Consider the following 16,692-nt stretch of genomic DNA (forward strand, 5'->3'; position numbering starts at 1 on the left):
GGAACAAGCTCACCTTTTATTATAACAAAAGAAAACTTTCCAGAGCTGCTAGGCTCAACACAGCTTGATTAAAGACATTGGGGAATTTACCAATCAAGGAAAGGGCAGGGTTTGGAAAAAAATAAGTGCTAGATCAGTTACAAGTAGCTAGAGAAAACCCTGAGGCTCTGCAGCTGGTCATTACTGATGCAAGAGATAGACTGCCTCCTGGAGAAGGGGTATAATGGGAGAAGAGTAAGACATTAATCTGCAGAGCTCAGCATTAGGGCTAACTAATCACACACAGCACTGGCAGCTGTAGACCACAGACCACCTTCTTAGAGTAGGGGCATTGATACAGATTCCAGTTTGTCATGAAAATGACATAAATTCTTATGTCTGCAAGCCTTAAGCAATGCAGCTCACTACTACCCTCCCATGCCAAAGAAGATTGGTGTGAAGAGTAACTCAAGACTGTGTCCACACCAAGTGCAAAGTGAACGTACTGCAGCGAGCTGTGATGATCAAAGCGTTGCCTGGTACTTTGGCGGCAGGTTATCACCAGCCCTGCTGGGCAGCCAGCCCCATGGGAAATCATTATTGCTGGAGAGCCTTCAGCTAAAACATCTCTTCTGAAGGTGCTTTTGTAAACAATGTTAATTGCTAATTCCAATTCCCTGCTGTCCACAAGACAGCAGGATGGTGATGGTGAAAGGAGGATGCACAAGCGAGCTCCCCGAGGCAGGTAAGCGACAGGTCTGTGCATTTACCTCGTCACAGATAAAGGGAATAAAAATGTATCTCTCTAAGTCCTTTTCACACTCTCATCAGTAGCACTGGGATAAGCAATTCAAGGTTTCACCACACAGAATCCATTTCTGCCTTATTGAAGAACTACTTGACTCACAATCAGGCTACAAAACCAACACTGGTTAATAACAGGACGTTAAAGCACATGGCCGTACACCTGGCCAGATCACAGGCTTGTGCCAGGGTCCTGTACTTGCTGTATAGGAGAGAAGGAACCGAGGCCACCAGGGCCTCATATAACTCCGCTGCTTTGTCCATGCCTTGCATGAAGGCAGTCATGCAATCTCTATAGATGCATTTTTAGGCCTGATCTCCCCTGCCAGAAAGGACATGCACTGAACTCCGGGTAACCTGCCTCCCAGTCACAGCCAAGAGACTCTACACCTGTGCTAGAAAGCAATTACTTTGTATTTGCCAGTGTAATGATACAAAAGAATGGCAACAAATCTTTTTTGCCCTGCTGCATCTCAGAACTTTGTACATTTTCTCCCCCTATCCACCTCTCCTCCTTCCTGCCATGAGAAGTGTCAGAAGACGTCAGATTCCAACGTCTAAATTAAATGTAGTAATCTGCTCAGGATGAAATGCCAAATGAGTCACGTCCTTCCGCATCAGCCTCTGTGCCACCTGCCCTTTGCTCTGCCTCTTGGCTTTCATGGTTTGCTGCTCAGCACAGTGTGCAAGATAATATAAAATGGGCCTGATAAAGAAGGGGCTAATGGATAAAAACTTCATGAGAGCTTTCACGTAGAAGACTTTGCAGTATAAGCAGATATAAGTGATGACATTTGTGTGGAACCTGCTCTACACTTTTCCTTTTTAATGGGAAGAGTAAAGTGAAGTTGATAGAATAATTCTGATTTTTTTGCCTTCTCTCTTCTAAATGGCACATTAGTGTGACGCTGACAATGTTCTCACCATTAGACCTGACAGAGAAATACACGTTCCCTGATTCCAGAAGGCTGCTATAATGTAAAAAGCAGTATGAATTTGAACCAGATGACCAGGTGGGGACCTGAACACAGAACAATGTGGGATCAATAGCTTTTAATAATCTTGCTGAATTTGGCACCAGTTCTTTTTCCTCAACATCAAAGAAGAAATTAATTTACGGAAGGATCTGAATTTAAAACCAAACCAAAACAAAAACAACCCAGAAAGAAGAGAACAACATGACCATTTTTTCTGCATCTTCTGTGACTTTACAGAAGCATGAGAAATACCATCACGTGAATCAAGATCTCTTAGCTAGCCTTTTCTTTTTCCCCCTCTTCAAGGCCAAACCTAAGTTTCCACATGGGCAAGATAGCTATTCATAAGCACTCATCTGTGGTATAAGCTATGTGTAAGTCTGATCATTTAAGAGTTCTGTGCCTTAAGCTGAAGATAATCAGAACATTGAACTTTGGTGCTAACTGGAAAACAGAAGGAAAACTGTCTGCCACCTATAATTCCTCCTCATCAGCAAGCTAAATGAAATAATTCTGCACTAAAATTTAAACAAAAAAGACACCACCACCTCACTACACACCTACTTTTTCCTCTTTGGTTATGCACTGTATTAAGTTCAGTGTAACTCACAGCTTAGGCTTTCTGAAGTAGGACACCACTGCAGCTCCCAGGCTATCTTAAAAAGCAGATGGGGCCTTTGTTTTTTTGAAAGGTTCCTTTTCTAAGCCAAGATGCCTCCAAAATAAATTAATAATAATAAAAAAACACCACTCCCAATTCCTCCCCCCTCAAGCACTGGTCTTTCTTGCCTCACGTACCTGCTCCCCATGCAGCCTCAAGTTCTCAAGTGCCATGGCAATCAGATTTTATCAGTAATAACTATTTGCTGCAATGAAGCCTATGGAAAAAGGCAAAACAAGAGAAGGACTAAGTGGTGGGAAAGCCTGCTGAAAGAGAAGACCAATCCAATGGGAAAAATGGACCATGGTAAGGGTAGATGGGCTTTTCACATTGCATACCGGAGTTTGCCTTCCCTCTATTCTTTGTCCTTTCCCTATATCTGGCTGGCTTCCTAAGGGTTAAGCCATCTTTGCAGAAAGGTAAAACTGTCCTAAATGTCTTCAGAAATCTGGTTGCCTATTAGAATTCCCTAGTGACAATGTAAAGAAAATCGAACACCAGACTTCACATCCTGAGCAAGCCTCGTTATGCATATTTAATAAAAGGAAACATACTATAAGATAAAAACGGGTGTCCATGGAAACTGCGTATCTATCTTTTAAAAAAAAAAAAAAAAGAGAACACCCCATATTAAATTTTACGTATGACTTACTTTCATATGCGTTCTCCCTCTACCAGTTTTGGTGTTGTGTACTGACTGTCAGAGATCTTCGGTGCCTGATGGTTATTTTCACATACTCGGGACGATCTCAGCATTGTACAGCTCTGAGATCTGTCACGTACTGTACGCAGCTCGGGCTGCACACAGGCTCTGCTGCACTAGGCAAACACAGGCTGCAACAAAGCACTGAGCCGAATGGCTTGCCCCTAGGATTTAGAGCTCCTCAGTAATTTTTTGTAAGGGGTTAGACGAGGGGAAAACAAACCAAAGTGAAACAAAATGGCATGGGCAAGCCAGAAGCAGTCTGTGCTCTGCAAAGCGGGGAGGGGGAGCTGTGCTCCCAGCTCACTGCTCGCCACCCTTACACTCTGCAGGTACAGGAGAGAGATGAGAAATATGGATATCTATCTCTCCATGGGGACATGGGGATCATCCACGGGTGATTTTCGGAGGCTACCTTGAGCCCATGGTGCTGTAACAGTTCAAAGCTACAAGCAGCAGCTGTCCTACTGCTTTATACAGGGTAGCTGAACTATAGCTCTGGAAGCTGCAGTTCAAGCTCAGGACAGAGTGTCAGGCGCAGTGGGGGTGATCAACAAACACTGAAACATCTTGTGGTTCTCTCAGCTCCAGCCACCAGAGCAGTGCCCAGCATCAAGAAGTGCTCAATAAGCCTCTTTGTTCACAGCACCAGCTGCCAGGCACTGTGAAGAGCGTTGCAGTAAGCAGTGGTTTGCAAGAGATGCATGTGCAGGGAGGCAGCACAAGGGCTCTGTTACAATTAGCACAGGATGTACAATAAATTTTTCATCAAAACGGAAGCAATTGTTTTCATCTGCAACATTTTACCTTTAGCAAACAGGCAAATATGCCAGCTCTACCAACTGGCTGTGGGGCAGCTCCGGGAGAATGGAGAGATGTACATAGTGGGTCATACTGAGTGATACATGCCGGCAGCACCCAGTTGGTCATGATAGCAGAGGTCACCATGGAAAATCTGACCTCGTCCAATCAGTTTCCATATGGAGTCCCACTGTATAAATCGCCTTAGTACTCGGCAACTCTGAGGATCAGGACCCTACCAAAGAAAAGCCTGCGGCAGGATGGTGAGCTATCACCTTATTACCATTGTTTCCAATAGAGTCACCATTTTCTCCTCTTTAGTAACTAGACAATTAGATTCAGTCCCAACTATGTTTTTTTAACAGCATTGAAGAATTTCCATAGTGGGATCAGACATTTAAACAGAGCAGCAGTTTCCCACCTCACTCCACAGAACGCTGACAAATTCGATGTCTCCCCTCCTCCTCCTCCCCCTCTCCACATCTCTGCACATATTCGTTCTACAAATGCTGCCTTTCATTTAACTTGCTCTTAGGGAAAGACTTCCCGAAGGTTTTAGTTGCCCAATTACTAAACAAACATAACCACACACAGCTAAGCTAATGCAAATAGATTCTCTACTCCTTCATCCAGTAAACTCGCTTCAGGCTTTACTATGCATTCATAAGCAAATTCTGTTTCCTCCCTCCTTCCCTCCTGTGTTCAGCTGGAACTAGAGAGGAGCTTTTATCCTGTTCCCTTGTTATCTTACTGAGCATCTATACATTCATTCCACTGCTTCAATCTCTTCGCATTCCTGAAACTAGGCACCTGCAAATTCTGCATGTTGAAGGTCTGCTCCTGCAGCAGAGTGATTCAGGAACGGACCTACAAGCCCATGCAGCAGCACAGAAGCTACCTGGCACTGTCCACATGGTCCTGTTGTAGCGCTCCTGTTTGCGCAGTTCAGATCTCTGGTTTCTCACACTCTCGTTCAACAGTACTCCAAGGTTTTTGGCAAGTACTGAACCTGTACGCCCCTGGTAGGGAAGGAGAAGACCTGGCCAATGTACCTGTATATGAAATCTGCATGTTCCATACTGTAAGGCTTTCATGCCTGATATACACCACCATGTATCTAACAAGGCTGATTAATAAGACCTACACAGTCAAAGCACATGTCATTAGTAGTATGCATCTTCACATATTCCATGGCACAAACAGGACACACACTCTGCTCGTTTTCAGTAGGATGATTCCACCGTGCTAGATCAGGCACACTGGCAGCTTACAGCCTGCAGTGCAGCAGCACTGCTCTGAGAGACTGACTGCACGGCTGGAGGGGCATCCAAGAATGGGAGGTACCCACAGGATCAGTCTGAGGTGCAAGATTCACATGGTCACGGTCCCTATCCACAGTGTTTTCAGTCTAAAGATAAGGTGTGCTCCTAAACAGCAGTTTCACAAGCGGTACTTTTTGAGTATGTGCAGGGATTAGACTGCATGACTAGGTGACACGCTGCTGCACCCCTGCCAAGCAGAGCACTCTGTTGGGCTCCCCAGAGAGTGACAGCCTTTGCTCCATGGCCTTGCCACCAGCATCTGCACGGCCCGGGGGTTATCAGCGCTGTATTAACCTACGAGGAGGCACACAGCGTACAGCACGCGGGCCAAGTGGGCTGACACAGTGGTAGCTGGGTGCTGACACACAGGCCAGCCAGACCCGCGTGCCAGGACACACACAGCACCTCAGAGGAACCTGACGCTGGCCCCAGTGAGGACAGGGTTTCTGGCCATAGGAGTAAGTCTGCACTAGCAGGGGAAAAAGCACAACAGAGAGAGCTACCAGTCTTCCTGTCCTGGCTCCTCCTTCCCAGCTGTAGGCATGGGACCACCCAGAGGCCGTGCACACTGGCCTGTCCCAGGACTCGATGAACACTGGCAACCCATGGGAAAATTCTATGAAGCTTGCAATGGCGCTTATGCTCAAGTAAACGTGATAGGTAAGGAGGGTGGATGGCAGGAGGAAGGGAAAAACTGTACTGTGTGGTCAGCAGCCAGGCTACAATGACACACACAAAGCTGCTGAGAATCCAGAATTTTGAGCTACGGGTTGATGGACACCTCATGCCACCGTTTATTCCATTTGTTTGGTTTTTTTTTTTATTTTCCCACCATCTGTTTTGTTCCCAGCACCAAGCTCTTTCTGTGCGACTAGCCAAGGATACATACTAAATACATTTCTTCCTGTCAAGGTAAGAAATGGGTTAAGCAAGCTTAGAAGTGGGTTTGTTCTCCAGCTAGCATCTGTATGCCCTAATATAAAGTCAGATAACTGTATTAATGGAGTAGCTTGGAAACAGACAAAATCTGCTTTCTGTTTTTGCTAAATCCACAGCTAAATGATTTTTGAGGGGGATGTTTTCATGGGAGATAAAACACTAAAATCAATGATAGGACTGTCTGAAGACTGAAGTTTCATTTTATCTCCACAAAAAAATCTGGAGTCAGCTATTCCAGTTGCTCTCTATTAAGTTTTGGTTCAAAAATGTCACTTATGCTCACAGCAGTGCTGAAAAGACTGTTTATCTGAATCCAGTTGTGGCATAGAGTTTCTCTTGGAATCCTTTGTTTATCAAATTAGATAAGCATACATATGTAATGTTATTTATTACAAGAAAGGACTTGTAGGTGATATGAAACCTGTAGGTGATATGAAAAATGATATGTGACAAAAATTAATAATATTAATCATAAATGGGTAGGAGAATGGCATGAAGTCTAGAGATAACACGTACACACACTTAGATATCAATCTGTAGTTTAAGGAATTAAGGAGAAAAGTGCCTGACAGTTCAAAAAGGAAAATTACCATCTCTTCCAAACACTTTTCAAGAACTGCAACAACAATTTAATGCTCTAAATTATTTACTTTACTATCTAAACATGGTGATGTGTGTGCACCACACCTAAATCTAAAGAAGAACTCTGAGAGCACAGCACAAGATGGAAGTTAGTTAGAGACTTCACAGTCTAAAGGGATGTATGTTACATTGATGTATCTTGCTGATTATACACTACTGTGACATCTTTCCCAGAAATACCAGTGTCTATAAAATGCCACCAAAGTCTTGGTTTTGGCCCAGGTAACTGGGCAGGCAGCTGGTCATAGTTCCTCAGTTCCCAATCTACCTGGTCGCTGGGCCCAAAGAAGAGCTAACAAGGGTCAAACAAGATGGTTGTCTACAGTATTTGGGTGACTAGAATTGATGGTCCTTGATGTGCTAGTCCTAAAATCCTAATTTTCCAATCAGTCTTCCTTTGCAGCTGGCTCTGTCTCGAGACTGCTGCAAGAGGAATTAGGATTAACTATTTCTTTCTAGGCACCATAATCTTTAAACACAGATCTAGCTGTAAAGTGCAACTAAGTAGAAATGAACCCCTGCTCATTTTCTCTTTGCAACCAACTTCTTTTATAAAGAGCTTAGTCTCCAGCTCAGCTAAGCCTTTAATTGTGTACTTAACTTTAAGTATGTGCTTAATGTCAATGGGACATATGGGTAAGTTTGAAACTGTGTGTTTCGTTGAACAGAATAAGTTACCTCAGACATTTAAATGTTTTGCTGAACTGAGGCCCTGACAAATAGAAAAAGAGAAAGCATTTAATGAGATATTGAAAAGAGATAGTTTCCTAGTATCAGTTGGTAAAACCAGTAGTTTAGGGTTTTTTTCCTCCCTGGTATATCAATAACTCATTTCTGTTCATCCTAGAAGGAAAGAGTTATTTGAACGTTAATTGAAATGTGTGAGCTTAAACTAAAAAAAACTGAGCTCTTTGCTTTTGGGTGTCTTTTATCAGAATGTCAAAGATTTTTTGATAATTCTTTCCGTTACATCAGTGCTCAAGACCTTGCCATTAATATATATATATATATACACATATCCTCTCATCTTCACTGCATTTCTAGGATTACTACATTCCTGTAAGTATTCAGCCAGAAAAATGATTAGGCGAGTATCATGCATAACAATGCTATAAAACCAACATATACACTCAGTAGGATTTCAGGGTTGTTGTGATGGTACCCTGATGGGATCCCTGCCCCTCCTTTCTATACATTCTTCTTACCTAGCAGTGTTAATAATGGCTCTAAAGCAAGAGGAAAGGTATGAAATGATAAACTCCCCCTTGTTGCTGCTCCTGTTCTTGAGTCCAGGAAATTTATCTCACCCAAGTTTCTGTACTTAAGCACTTTCTTTCACAAGTGGTTCAGTCACTGCATTTACCACCATTTCTTCTGAAACAGATGCTACCCTGAATCGACCGAGGTGAACAGTTTTTGAAAAGCTACACCTTGTAGACAAAAGCAGTCTGCCTTTTGGCAGCTCTCTTTCCTTTTCTGTCCCTGAGCTCACCCTGTAGCAGAATGAGGTGTTACCCTGTAAAAAAGAATAAATGCTACCTGCAGGGTGAGTGTTTCTCTTCTCTCTTGCCTTACCCAAATGTGTTCTACTCTTGTCTGTCCTATAGCTATTGCATCATATTCAGCCTCTACTTGTCCTCTAAATCTTGCCAGAATCTACATTTTTGCCTCTTCAACTGAAATTAATGACCACACCTATTCATCCTTCTGACACAACTGTTCTCATTATGTCTTCATCCTTTGACCCTTTCTGGTGTCATTACCATACTAATATCTTTTACCTTGTGTGTCTCCAGCAATGGGAGCAGTTTTCACATGACTTAGTACAGAGCATTACTAGAGAGTCAAACATTTGCTAGTGCCTCACTAATATTTTTCTTCATTTCTTTCACACGACAAGCCACAGAAATATAGAGCAGCGATATCAATATTTCAAATAATGTCTCATCAGAACTCTTTCATCTAATGGCTATAGCTTTATGTCACAGTCTTGGCTACGTTTCAGTGGTAAAAGAGAAAGTCAGGGGCAAGTTAAAAAGGGCAATAAACAAGATGTATCATAAGCAATATGCCAATAATTATGCTATTACAGCATTCACTTCTTAGTGCGGTACCTTCCCAGTTATTTTCCTTCGGGATTTTGGGATGTCTTAGACTGTTAACAAAGTTATGTCACTGCTATTCTAGTTTCCCTTTTAGATTCTGATGCATAATATTTGGGTTGCAGCTATCACTAGCTATCACCGTTTCTTTGAAACACTTCTCTTGGAGGTTTATAATGAATCAAGCACATATTCCTATAGGTCTCTCATTTTGTAAACATTTTCTTCTTCAAACAAAAGTCTGCATTCTGGGTCATATTTGGAGATTTGTAATGTTGCCTTAATGGATTGTAAAACCAAAGGGATCGTTACAATAATCTATTTTAAATTAACTTCTGTTTAAACAATAGCACATTTTTAAAAAAAGATAATCAGAGGGTGAAAATACATTCTGATCCTGGATAAATTGTTCTGGTAATCAATTGCCCTCAGCTTTAAAAGACTGCGTGGTTTATTTTAAGTCCACATTTGTTTAGCTCCAGCTTCCATCCACTAGATACTGTTACCCTTTTTTAGTGATGTATTCCCATTTCTTTTCAATCTTAAAACAGATATTTTATGTAGATATTGAAGGCTGGTGTCAATTCACCTATTTACCTACTCTTAGATAAATTAGGTAGATTAATTTTCTTAAGTCACACATCATTGGATTTTTTTTTCCAGGTTCAGAATCATTCTTTTGTTTTTCTCTGAACCTTTTCTGTTTTTCAGATTTTTCTTAATGGGTGAAAACAAGATCTGGACAAAGAATGCTAGCAATTATCTCAGTCGTACCATGAACTCATCTCCCTCCTGCTTGACATTCACTGCTTACCCATTCAAAACTAATGTTTTTCTCTTAGCCATTATATTGTACAGGGAACTCATATTCAGACACTACCTATCACAAGCTCTAAATCTTCATCACTGTATTTCAAGGGTACTTTTCTGCTATTCTGTATGTGTGATTGGAATTCTTTGTTCCCCGGCATATGACTTTGTATTTGACTGTACTAAAATGCATATTGTTCAGATGAGCTCACCTTACAGAATGATGCAAATCCAGAATATAGAAATGATCTGGTCCATCATTATTTACCACTCCACTAATTTTTATGTCATCTGCAGTATTTACCATCAGAGATTTTGCATTTTCTTCCAGATCATTGCTAAAGAACAACTAGCATTAAGCCAAGAATAGACTACTGCAAATATCTCCATAGGATGCAGATTTTCAATCACAATACTTTTGAAATCTATCTACTAAATACATCTTTCAGTCAAAGCATGAAAGGGTTTGAAATGAGCTTTATATACACCATAAAATGGTAGGGAAAGGTTAACCTGTTTTAAACAATAAAAATCTAGCTGACCAGGCAATAGATTGGAAGCTATTTTTACTGTCTAATAACATTTTAGACTATCCAGTCATAAAGTTTGAACATCAGCATGGGAATAAATAAAAAATAATATTGTGCAACTAGAAGAAATCCAGTCCCTTAGAAATAATGCAAGACAGCTTTCTCCTTCAAATGTATTAAGCTGAGTAGCTTTGTGAGAAATACATGATAATATTCAGTACAAGAACTTTTAACATTCTATGTGTTGTATAGAGAAAGGAATCTGCCTACTTTTTCCCCAAGACACAAGCAAGACTCGGAGAGCACTTGACTCTGGAACGGATGCACAGAGGCAGCACTACATATGCATCTTATCTTGGAAATGGCTTAATATATATGGTAGCATCACAATAACCTAATTCTGTCCTTTCTTAGTCAGCACAGTACACAGTAATCTCACATGAGCCTGCGTCTTGCAAGTTATGTCGGGTTTTGGCAGAACTGTCACTTCCCTTACAATACAATGCATGTTGGGCTTGGGTTCATTATTAAAGAAATAGTATTTGTCTAGGATTAGTCAGTCCAAATTCAACATTATACGTTTAATTTTTAGTGATTTATCTGGGTCATATCAGCATGTGATATACAACAAAACCATATATTTATCTAATCTTGTTGTAGGAAGGATAGAATTATTATGGCAATACAGGAATAACTAATAAACTAGAAATTGTGTTTCCTCTGGCTTGGATATGACTATTCAGCTGGAGAAAATAATTGTCAAAGGTTTCGTATGGATTTCAAAACTACTTGCCAAGGAAGTCCTCTATCTCCACTCTTCCAGGACCAAGACTCCAGTCTCACCTTATTATTCAAGAAAGTCAAATGCTCTAGACTCTTATTGCCTTCTATTTTTGGCACTTTAAATGGACAAATAAATATTATTTCACTTTTTGACTTTGCAGTAATTTAGTCAAATAGCTGTGGTTTGTCTTGCTTGTTACTATGATTCATATGCCACAATCCAGACAAATAAATGTGCTACCATGTCATTTTTAAAAGAGAGGTCAAAACGTGTTCTTTGTCTTAGTTGTCTGCATTGATGTCAGGCTCTGTCATAATGCATATTAAATGGGATTGAAGCTTTAAGTTTTCACCCCTTACCACCATAGTTTTGCTCAGAAACTGCTGGAGTCTTAATAGGCTAGCTATATGAGATATTTCTTCCCTCTTCTATTTTTACTTTGTGTTACAGGATTCAGTAATCTATATGGTAAAAAGGGAAATATAGCATTCACAACAGCTCTTTCCTTCCTGTATAACATACATCTGAAAAAAATTAATATCATGAATAAAAACATTTGAAATGTGCCTGCAGAGTCTCCTGGTTTTAAATATTACAGACTTTCTTATTGCCAATAACACAATGTAGGTATTTAAGTATTCTTCAACTTTACAGGCTTTTACGATGTTAAATATTTTTACTTAAGGCATAATATATGTTTTAACAACTCTAGCATGTGCAAACCATTTTATAGCCCTGAGCTTCATGGAATTAGTAGAGGTTCAAAGGTAATAAGGCTCATCTGTTTTATGAAGGAGATGAGCTACCTTGACGTGCTCATTTTTTGTGGGTACTAGAGTTTCCAGGTGCAAATAGAATTAGACAGATGGGGTGGAACTGGTGAGAAAACTGAGTTTAGTCACATGAACTGGATTTTCTAAAAGTGGAAACATGAAGTCACCCTTTCATTATCCTTACATCTGACAAAATACATTATCATATGTTTTTGCTTCAACAGTGTAAAGACCATTCAGAACAGATACAATTGCAAATCAGGAAAGATCACACTTACGTGGAGCCCTGACAATGTGATCTCATCAAGCTAGAACTTGAAATTGCAAGTGTCACTTCAGATAAGATCAGAGAATGCTTCCTGTCCCAATGATGTGACATTATCAGGTTTGAGACTGTAGCAAAGGCACATGCACGATTTTGTGAACTAACAAGGCAGATTGAGAACACACTGGTTGGCAGGATATTTTAGATCCTGAGATTGCCTTGAGCTGGGCATAATTACAGCTCATTTTTTGCACATGGGAGAGCCATCTTCAAGACAAAAAGAGCAGGGTGCTCACTGAAGAAAGAAAAATGTTGATCTTTCAATTAGCATAAGTTCAAACATCTGAACTGTGTTTCATAGTGCATGGACAGATTTTGAGTGAAAAAAGCCATCTTTCTATAGAAAACTCTTAGACAGCTGTGCTTCCATTTGTACAGGAATCATTTAACATAAAGAATTCTACTTTTAGCTGTGATGTATTTAAGCTTGCTGAAAAAAAAAAAAAAAACTACAGAAAATTGAGAGTCCACTGCTATTGAACTGGATAAATTCCTAATGACCTATCTTAAGGATGAAAGTTATTAACAGGATATTTTTGTTGATTTGGACTCCTGAACTACAAAATAAACATAATGGTTCACAGTCACAAAGAAAGAAGGGTAAGGATGTGGGAAGCCATTTAGATTTCTTGACTCTCTGCATAATTTTGGTGTCATTTAGAGCTTAGTACACAGCACTTTGCCAGGAACCGATTCAGAACTAGAAGTTAGGTATCAGTCCAGAACAGAATTTGTGCATTAAAAGCAGTAATTGGGAAGATGCTGGGGGTCACATGAGAATTAGCAATCTGAGGATGTTTCCTAACAACAAAACCCTCAAAGTAATTAAATGCCTCTCTTTTTGATCTAGAAATTCCTTAGCACCTACTATTTGCCTTGAATTGAACAAGTGCCAAATTACTGCTTATACTAGATCTACTTTTGGGACTTGGGTGTCTCCTTCACGGCTTTAACTCTGTCAGATGGCTGAATATTCCTGGAAGCCAAGGCTTGGGAGCACCCCGCCTCTGTTGAAACCGTGGGAGTAGAAGATGCACATTGGTACTATTTGCATGGTAGAAGGCATGAAGTCTAGCATGGTAAAGCAGCTGGAAGAGGCAGAACTGTCAAGTGCTTTTGCTTCAGTGCTAGAAATAAAGGCACTTGGGAATAAACCATCATTTTATCAAGCATATACATGGTCTACTCAGAAACCCTGTGATTTCACGTAGCATGGGCTGCAGCATTTGAAATACTAATTCCATGTGCAGAAGATTGCAGAAGTCACCTTGCCCAACATATGCATGTAGCATGATACCAAAATAAATTTTAAAATTAACATTTAAATGGAGAAAATCTTATCCCCCACAAAACCAGCATTTTTTTTTTCAGTGGCTCACTAGCATATGAAGATAACAACAATGAGCAACTTCCTATACGATGTGTGACAAAACATGAAACTACAACTTCAGTGCACAACCAAGAACCAGTAGTGAATGCTTTTTAATGTCATAGAACTTGTTCCAGTTCCTCATTTTTGCACAAATGTTCACAACAGCTGGAGGAAAAAATACTGCCCGTTCTTCATATAAACAAAATTTCTTGCATTGATTAACGCAGCATTTTATGAGACATGAAAGAACAAAGTTAAATGAACAAGAAGTGAAAACTTATGATGGATGTGTCCCTCATAGCATTTAGATCTTTTCCACTTGATTAAAAATTCCTAGTTCCTCTTCACTGAATTGTTTAGTTTTTTAGCAGTCTCTGTCCTGATTAAAACAAATTAGCATCAAAGATCCCCAGCTGAATGAGGAATCATTAATTGAGAAACATGCAATGCTCCTTAATTACCTTAGAACAGTCAGAGAACAAATAATCTTAGGTTTCAAAGGGGTTTGCACGCACTGTGCACCGTGGGCCTATTCTCTGTGTCTGCTGGAATAAAAGTAGGCTCGCCTATACCATTGAGGGATATCACTACAAGCCTCAGTAAACACATTGTAGATTGTTTATCTAAAGTGTGTGGGGGGGGAAATAAAGCAGCAAGGTAATGGCTGACTGCAAAAGATGTTTCAGTTTATTATGTTGATCATAGCTTTCAATTTGCTTTGCATATGCCAACATTGACCGAGAAAGAAAGCAAGCTTTTTGTTATTGATACAAATTTAAATAATGGTTGAGCTGGAGTGTTTTACTCAGAGGCACCTCACAAAATGTCAGACACGTAGGTACTGAGAGTAACTGTGCAGCTTGAAGCAACAGACAAAAAGGCAACAAACTTTCATAAAACCTGGCTCAAAAGGAATCCAAGGAATAGGAATATTTGCTATTCCTTGGTTGCTTGTTCCTTGGCACATGGTTCTTCTGACTGTTGTTTTTTTAAGCTATGACTCACGTTCCGCAGTTAGTGCCAGCTTTCATAGGAGAAGGAATAACTGACTTTTTTCAAGGGCACAGTATACTTACTAATATGAATATCTTAACATTTGTTTTGCTTCACCAGCTCATGGAAGAAATCCTGCAGAAAAATGTCACTCAATAGCATTGAGTGTATTCCTGGAGTGAGGCTGTTTACATCGCTTTGGCACTAAGGCTAATCCAGCAAGCGTTGCTAAGTTTGAAACTAGGCAGCAAAACTAAACGCTGTGCAGAACTATCTGAGCTAGCTGGGAACAAGCTGGCTTGTCCCAGTGCCAGTATCCTGCGCTCTCTCACTGAGATAATTAGCTCTGCAGAGCAGTAAGCTATTAGCAGGGGTGCAGTACGGTGTTGGTGCAGCTGTGCCCTTCTGGTACCCAGACTAACTCACCTAGACTTAGCCAGAGACATCTGCACCTTACTACGTTACGTTCTATAAGCACATCCTTACAACCTCTGGCATACAAAACCCTGATGCAATGTAATACAATGTGTGCAGCTGATATAACAAGATGATCCCAATAAACAGAAAGGATAAACAGTATAGTAATAAATTTTTAAAAGAAGAGTCTGTACCCTACAGGAAAGCTTTGGGCTTGTTCCCAGTTCCTATAAACCTGTGCCATTACTCTGTCATCAATGAATTTTTGCTGACATAGTTCAGAAGGGTGATTTCTAAGATCCATTAAAGAACTTGATCTAAATATTACATTCTGGCCTTAGTGCTCTGGCACCTGAAGGACTTGGGTGGCACATCTAGCCTCTTATGCTAAATCCACTTTGCTTGGTCCTTTTTCAGTCCATAACTGTGAATTTCTGTCTAACTGGAAGCCTGAAGATTTCAAAGATTTTATTGGGGCTCATTCTCCTCCTGGATAACTATGGAGGGTATCCACTCATAAAGCAGACCCTACAAAGCTACAATATATGTAAAACTAGAACGGAAAGTCAGAAAACTCCCCAAGCCCCTGGAGGATACTGCGCTCTTTATGCGGAAAGATATCACACATATTTGCAAGCAAAAACACAGACTTTGAGCTCAACTGACACTTCTATAGTGAGACGCGAGCACACGTGTGTGTGTGTGAGCAAGCACAAATGTACCATTTGGGGTAAATATGAGTTAGATTAGCATTTCACATTGTCTCTTCTCCTGTGGAGCAGAACTTCACATGTTTATCGCACTCCTAACAATCAAGTGAAACATCAGAAAGCAAAATGTCATATTTACTGGTGTAGATTTTACTTATTTGGAGTTTAATGATGTCAGTTTTCTTGTTGATATCATAATCTGTATAGGTACAGCTACTGATGCCCTTTCTGTTGGACTTTTATTTTTCAAGTCTATAAACCAAACAAGTTGATCATCTCGGAGAGCAAAACTACTGCTTGCACATCACACTGTTACAGGCGCAGAAATAAAGAAACCTTTGCAATTCTATGTTGTTTACCATCAAAGCAAGGTTTTGCAAAGGAAACAAAAGCCAGCTGAGCTTCAGAGCCTCCTTTCGGGTTGGTAATTTTTATAACAAAGGCAGTTTCTTGTAACACAAGGTTGAGCAAAGACAGAGTAAATAAAAAGTTCCAAATGCTTCAATTTTGAGACACTATTGACCCATACAATTTTAAAGGCCCCTTTTTAAAGATGGATTAGTTTATAAAATTAATAACATGAAGTCTACCATTAGTAATATCAGGGGCTCAGTGGTGAAGGGACCATAACACTGTACGTTTTCCTTTTGATGGGACTGGGAGGCAAACTGTATAAAAGGGCAATCGGGTTATGTAAGACAAGGATATCTATACAGCAATATGTTTAATTAACTTAAAATATTTAAATGTCTCAAGCATTCCCCCTCGCCTTCCAAGTACTGCACAAAACAGCCCTCAGATCTACAGTACTATAGAAATCAGAGAATTGTTTTGAACACCTGCTCTGGCTAGGGTTGCCTGGATCTCGTCATAACACAATACATTGCGTACACATCTGATCCAAAAACTCTGCTGACTGTAAAAAATGGGGCAGGCTAAAGGAGTGGGGTCATATTCAAATAATATTGCTTGGATTTGAAGACCTTTTCTTCACAAAGTAGTATAAATTCTTACAAAACACTTGAATAAGTCTTGGAAAAGCAGATAA

At 40.3% G+C, this 16,692-nt stretch overlaps 2 long non-coding RNA genes across 2 annotated transcripts in view; one reads left to right on the forward strand and one right to left on the reverse strand.

Annotated features, from left to right (window-relative positions):
* LOC130154820 (uncharacterized) overlaps positions 1-3,183 on the reverse strand; it is a 39,376-nt gene extending 36,193 nt beyond the window's left edge. The window contains exon 1 of the long non-coding RNA XR_008823864.1: positions 3,074-3,183. This is a non-coding gene — a long non-coding RNA (uncharacterized LOC130154820). The remainder of the gene's footprint in view (positions 1-3,073) is intronic.
* A 2,620-nt stretch (positions 3,184-5,803) lies between these two features.
* On the forward strand, positions 5,804-11,595 carry LOC130154571 (uncharacterized). The gene is made up of 3 exons (XR_008823784.1): positions 5,804-5,907; positions 6,098-6,159; positions 10,523-11,595. It is a non-coding gene; the product is annotated as an uncharacterized LOC130154571 (long non-coding RNA).
* Positions 11,596-16,692: the final 5,097 nt, after the last annotated feature.

Source organism: Falco biarmicus, chromosome 9 (genome assembly GCF_023638135.1).
Source record: "Falco biarmicus isolate bFalBia1 chromosome 9, bFalBia1.pri, whole genome shotgun sequence".
Taxonomy (NCBI): Eukaryota; Metazoa; Chordata; class Aves; order Falconiformes; family Falconidae; genus Falco; species Falco biarmicus.